The sequence below is a fragment of the Phyllostomus hastatus genome, unplaced genomic scaffold, assembly GCF_019186645.2.
Source record: "Phyllostomus hastatus isolate PE091 unplaced genomic scaffold, TTU_PhHast_1.1 phas_contig_29, whole genome shotgun sequence".
Lineage (NCBI taxonomy): Eukaryota > Metazoa > Chordata > Mammalia > Chiroptera > Phyllostomidae > Phyllostomus > Phyllostomus hastatus.
Window position 1 is genome coordinate 28,604,754 of NW_025333835.1, and position 6,757 is coordinate 28,611,510.

General features: G+C 38.4%; 1 pseudogene; it reads left to right on the forward strand.

Annotated features, from left to right (window-relative positions):
- The first annotated feature begins 1,854 nt into the window (after nucleotides 1-1,854).
- LOC123818720 lies at nucleotides 1,855-2,774 on the forward strand (annotated as a pseudogene).
- The last annotated feature ends 3,983 nt before the right edge of the window (nucleotides 2,775-6,757 follow it).

Consider the following 6,757-nt stretch of genomic DNA (forward strand, 5'->3'; position numbering starts at 1 on the left):
GTCCTTTAACTTTTCTGAACTTCAGTTTCTTCATTTGCTATATGAGTTTATGGAAACTAAGTATAGAATATATAAAATGTAAAGTAGCGTTCCTTAGTTATTCACTTCAGTCCTACCTTTCTTCATGTTTTCGACAGATACCCTGAGTGCCCATTAGGTACCAGCTGTTCTAGGAGGGGTGAGGCATGCAATGGGAGCAAAATCAGGTATACCCTGTCCTCAAGGAGACAGATGTTCATCAAAGAATTATGTTCATCAATGTTAAACTGCATAATAAAGGAGCATTAAAGAAGGTTAGCTGAAGAAGTCGCAATTGCCCTGAGAAGCTGAAGGAAGCTGAGTGTTTAACGAGAGAAGGAGGTGGGAGAGTGTCCCAGGTGGAGAAGAGGCATCACGGCTCTCTGATGGTCTGCGGCACTGTGCGTCTGGGGAGCTGAGGAAGGCCAGTGCGGCTGGCGTGCAGTGATCGGAGGGTTGTCGAGTGGAGGTGAGGCCGGGGACAGAGTTGCCTCGCAGTCCTTGGGCAGAATTTTGCTCATTATCCTAAGAACAAAGGGCAATCATTGCTGTATTCTAAACAGGGCCATGAATAATTAGATCGCATTCTGACTACCATGTTGGAGAAGCAAGGAAGGGAAGGTGGCTGGCAAGAGTGGATACAACTGGAGCAACTGGAAGGTAATTGGTAATTAGGTAGCTTAGGCCAGTGATTATCAGTGAACATTCCCAGAAGTAGATGGATACAGGATATATTTAGAAAGTAAGAATAACAGGACTTGGTGATGGCCTTGGCATGGGAGATAATGGAGAGAATGTGGGTGCTTAAAATGATTTTGATATTTTTGCTTTGGGGATGGGATGGAAGGTTTTACCATTCACTGGTATAGTTTGAGAATGTGGTAGGGCGGCTAGCCAGACAGCTGGAATTTGATTCTGATATATTGAGTTTTAGGGAACTTCAAAGAACCCAAGGGTGTAGAGTAGACAAGTGGGAGTGTGAGTCTGGATTTCAGAAGTGAGATCTAGGCTGAAGGTACCACATGGTGTGACATCTCTGTGAGTTATTGCTTAAGCTATGGCTGAGGAAAAGGGCACCTCAAAAGAACAGAAAAGGAAGTGCTTTCTTGCCTCTCATATTTGCATATAATAAAAAAAGCACATGAGATATTATGATAAAATATAGATTGTAAGTACTGGTTAAGTAATAAAAGTACTTATGAGTACTATCTATACAGATATTTAGCATATATTTATATATAATCACTATATTTAAATTATATATAAGTATTATAATTATTATCAATATGACTTTAAAATAGTGTCCTTACCCCATATTAAGTCATGATTCACCTATGGAAGATTTATCCTACAGTTCATGTTTTCACTACCTTCAACATAATGATACCCGTTTAGTTTTATAAAATAATGGAATATAGGACATTATTTTTATATTCTAAAGACCCTTTAGATAATCCCTTGATAATACTTGTGAAAAGTAGTAATTCTGTGGAAGTTGTATTCTTCGAAGATGTATGCTCTAAAACTTGGCCATAGATCTATTTTAAGAAATGATTTATTAATGCCTGCAGTTTGCATTATCAGCATTGGTGGTCTTACCGTAGCCAGTTTCTGTTGTTTTTCTTTTCCCTTTATGACAGACTTGAGGATGATGTTAACATATAGATTTAGACTTTTTTCTAGATTGGGCTGGTTGGCTGCTGTTACTGCCAAGGTGATTCACTTCATCCTGTGTTTTTGATATCTTTGTATCTGGAGATCTTCGTATTTCTGTAAGCTCTTCTATCTTACCATCTAGCTCTTGGGGTGTTTTTCTCTTTCCCTCAACTCAGCAACATGAGTGTGGATTCTGCTTCTCCCCAAAGCCTGGCCTGCCTCAAACCATCCAGTCTAGGGAAACTTCACCAGTGCCTGAGATTTGTGATCCCAAAGAAAACCATGCATCCTTGCAAATGTCATCTGCTGAGACACTCCACATGGAGACTGTCTCTCTTCTTCCTTCTTCCGTGGACCTGTTTAGTCAGAATAACCCTGATTCTCCCACCAGTCTCAACGTAACACTGCACACTTCTGTAGAGGACAGCACAGTGAAGGAGGAAAAAAGCCAGGTTATGAAACAGATGATCAGAACTGTCTTCTCATAGACCAGGCTCTGTGTACTCAATGAGTGATTTCAGAGACAGAAATATCTCACCCCTAGCAGATGCAAGAACTTTCCAACATCCTGAACCTTAGCTATAGACAGATTCAACCAGAGAATGAAATGTAAGAGGTGGCAGAAATAGAACTGGCCAAAAAAAAAGCAGCTGTGTAACTCAGATGAGCTCCACAACTGCAGAGTGCCTGGGCCTCACTTCCTGTCATCGCCGGGGATGTCTGGTGAATGCTGCTGGAAACCTTTCAGCGTGGAGCAGCCAGACCTGCAGTGACCCATCCTAGAGCAACCATTCCTGGGACAGTCCATCTTGGAACCTCCATTCCTGCGATAGTCAGACCTGTTGTCCTCAAGCCTGGAATAACCAGTCCTGGAACAACCAGGCCTGGGACAATCAGTTCTATAGTTATGGAGAGGAACCCCTGCAGCCTCAGATCCAGTTCCCACAACTCCCATCTGTGATTTAGAGGCCACTTTGGAAACCGCTGGGGAAAGCCGTGATGCAGAACTGCAAACCCCTCTGTATGACAGTACTCAGCAAATCATGGATTTGTTCTCAAATTATTCCATGAACATGCAGGCCCACTCCATGAACATGTAGCCATGAACTTTCATTATGATGGTGGGCGTATTATTCAATCTCAATTTGGGCAGTGGCTATATTTCTCATAAGATTTTTTCTCCAAAGATTTTTCTGTGTGTCTCTGCTTTGATAAACTGCTTTTCGTGATGCCTATTATGCCAACCTGGAGGGGTGGGGGTGAAGTATGATGAGTCTAATCAGGATTTCTGTAGCCTTGCTGCTGTAGACGTACGTCTCTGGCTATAAGAAATTAAATATAATACTATTCTGAATTACTCTAGGGTGTAGAATCTCAACCTTAATTATAGAAAGTAAGAGCACAAAGATGTGTGATACAAGATTATTTGTGTCTTCTGGGGTTGGGAAGTTTGTTAAAAACCTCAGTTCAGGTGAATGGTTGCAACATGCTTCACTGATTCCCTGTGCCCTTTGCTGTTTTACCACAACCCCTAATTTGTTTAATACTCAGAGTATTTGTAAAAGATGTTTTGTATTTTGCTGTATCATGATAATACCGGTTTGGCTGGTTGGTTTATAAATGTAAATGCAAATAAATAAAACATTTATTCCCCTCACCTCCCCCCCAAATACATGAAGATTTATAATTTCCTTCCATGTGCTGTCTTCTTATACAGTTTAGCTCACATGTGACCTGGGATTAATATTGCCTGGCAAACAAAACTTACAATTGGCATTGGCCTTACTCCTTATTAAAGTCCTGCAATTTTGCAGAAATGTTACTGCAAACATACAGACTTTGATGGCTATGGAAAACATCCAGCAATGAAATCCAGAAGCTTTGGATTAAATAAGGAGCAAAGTGAGTAAAGCAGGTCATATCAAGGAGGGTGACACATATATAAACTATTTTATTTAAGTGTATCATAACTTGTTTAGATTTCTGTTAAAACTCAAGAGCAGGTTTGATAATGTACTTTGGAGGAGGGGGTGGGAGAAATGGGGAGAATAAGAAATATATTGGATTCTAGAGATTAAAAAGCATTGCAGACCATATTTTCTGATGGTTTCAATTTTAATGAATTCATCATAACAGGAAAAAATAATGTAGGGGTGCCCTATGCAAACTCTTCCATTGAAAGGTGATTTCCTAGGAATCTGCAGAAGGTAAATCCTTTATTACACAAATGCAGATTTTTTGAAGTCTTATTTTTCATCTTAAAAATTTACATGAAATTTGCCTAATATTATGTGAATTTTAATGTAAACATAACACTAAAATTAGTTATGAGTACTATTATATAACTTTTCCCCTTCAACATTAAAGTGAAATTGGCTTGTCAGGAAGATCTACTCTAGGTGTATTGTCCTGTTTCTGTGTTCTGCAGCAGACTCACTAGTGGAATGCAGACCACAGCGCTAGGGCACTACACAGCACTTTCGGTTACCTTGCTCTTAGGAGCATTCAGTGTCAGTTACCGAATTTTGGCTACACTGACACAGCAAAGTAAGATAAAGACACTGTAATTGTCTATTTCCTTCAGGCAAACAATTTGAACAGTAGACTCACATAGAGGTATTAAGTTTTGTTTCTTTTTTTAAAGACTTATTTATTTATTTATTTACTTATTTTTTAGAGAGAGGGGAAGGGAAGGAGAAAGAGAGGGAGAGAAACCTCAATGTATGGTTGCCTCTCACACACTCCCTACTGGGGACCTGGCCCACAACCCAGGCATGTGCCCAGATAGGGAACTGAACCAGCAACCCTTTGGCTCTCAGGTCAGCATTCAGTTCACTGAGCCACATCAGCCAGTACTAAGTTTTATTTCTACAAATTGAAGTTGCACTTCTAGATTATGTTATCTAGATTCTTTGCATTTTGTAGCATGAGTTCTTCAGGGATAAGAGTTATTAGTTATGTGGCATTTTAGCGTCTAGCAAAGCCTACTGCCTAAGAGGTCGGTAAGTAAATGTTAAATAAATGAATAAACATGGATATATGAATCATCTGTGTGCAGTGCTCTCTAGATATAATGCTTTCTGACTGGCTTTTAAATTAGCTAATATATGGACTTCTTTTGGACAGTGTTGAAAGTAAGAATAATGTTTGAATTTCAAGTGGTGTTTTATAGATTCTCAGAACATGCCACCAGTAACTGCATAGCAAATAGCTATTGAATATTAGAAAAATGGTATTTAGATGATGGGGAATATCCATTTGAATTTCTAAATTAGTTTTTCTTTTAGATAAGAAAGTGTTGCAATATAGGCATCAAAAATAAATAGGACTATGGTTTTTCAATTAAGCAAAATTCATTTCTAAATATATGCTTCCTATTTTTCATTAACAGTACTAAATGTAGGCATTACTTTGGAGGTTGTTCTCTAAGGCTTTATTCTTAATTACTCTTTGTATTTTTTCTTCTAGCCTTTATTGTGTATTATTTTTAAAAGCTGATGCAGTTCTTAAATGGTTGCAAATTTTTAGTGACTAGACTATCAACATTTAATTATTATCTTAACATGCATGCCTAAAAAAGGTATCTTCCAACTTTACACATAGTTTTAAATAAGGGCAGAGGAAGCAAGGTTTGAAGTAAATATCTTTTATTATGTTAATTTTAGTTCTGACAGCCTGCAACTATTATCTAATTAAAGAGAGTTTCCTAAAAGAGAAACTCAATAGTATGTGCTTTAAAAGGTGCATTCCTCACACTTTACAAGTAAATAGGTTCAATTTACAAGGACCTTGACTTCACTGGACTTACAAATTTTACTACTAAAGAATTTCCTTCAAAGTAAATTAGCTATCCCATCAAAGCTCCATTTAAATACAAACTTTAAAGTTGCAGCAAATGGAGCACGAATAAGTTGGTTATATAGTTAAGATTTTGTGAGGCTTTGGAAACATGGTATTTCTTGATGTTAAAAAAGTTACACTTATATCTTTAGCATGCCTTGATAGGGGAATGAATTAGTGAAGTTGATGGAAATGATAATATTAGTGTCTGCAGATTTTATAGAAGACATTAATTCACATTTAAAAGCCTGTCAGACACTTCTATTTCCAAGAAGATAAACCAGACCTATTTTTCTATTTATTCCACTAAGTCCAAGTATAAAAACTTTGGATATTATATATGAACCAAACATAAGAAGCCTTAGGAAGGTAGAAAAACCAATTAAGCATCTTGGGACACAGAGAACGAACGGCAAGGCAGTGAGTTCCCAGGGTTTTAGACTTGGAGTTAAAGAAGCCAGAAACCCAAAGAGGCCAAAGAGCACAAACAACAGCAACAATAAAAGCCTGCTCATTCTAGCTGAGGACCAGGAAAGAAACAACCTAAAAAGATAGAAAACACTGACACAATACCTGCTCTGTTTCCGGCAAACACCACAGAATTAACCTTGACACCTCCCCAGCTCCACCAGCAAAGGCTAAAGTGGTGCACCCAGACTTCTACATTTGCCAGGTGATAATGACACAAATTCCATCTAGAGAAATGAAAACTTTTGCTCACACCAAAACCTGGACACAAATGTGCATAGGAGGATTATTTGTAACAGCCAAAATGGGAATCTGCCCACATATCCTTCAACCAATGAATGGTTAGACAACCTGTGGTATGTCCATGCCACAGAACACTACTCAGCAACAAAAAGAAATGAACTGTTGATACACATGGCAACCCGTATCATGTGACCTCAATGAGAAAAGCAAACCAAAAAGGCTACATTCTGTGGTTCCCTTTAAAATGGTCCTGAAATGACACAAGTATAAAAATGAAGAACAGATTAGCGGTTGCCAGGGGCTAAGAAGGACTTGAGGAGGAGGGGAAGGAAGTGAGTATAGCTATAAATGGCCATAGGACCTGTTGATTTGGAATTCCCAATTAGATTGCAAATGTTTAAAGAGAAGTATAAATCCACATACCTACTGATCTACCTTTCTGCTCATAGGTACAAGCTCCAGAGTAAGCCCAGGTGAGTTTCTGGCTTTGCCATTAGCAAGCTATACAATCTTGGAAAATTATTTAAATATT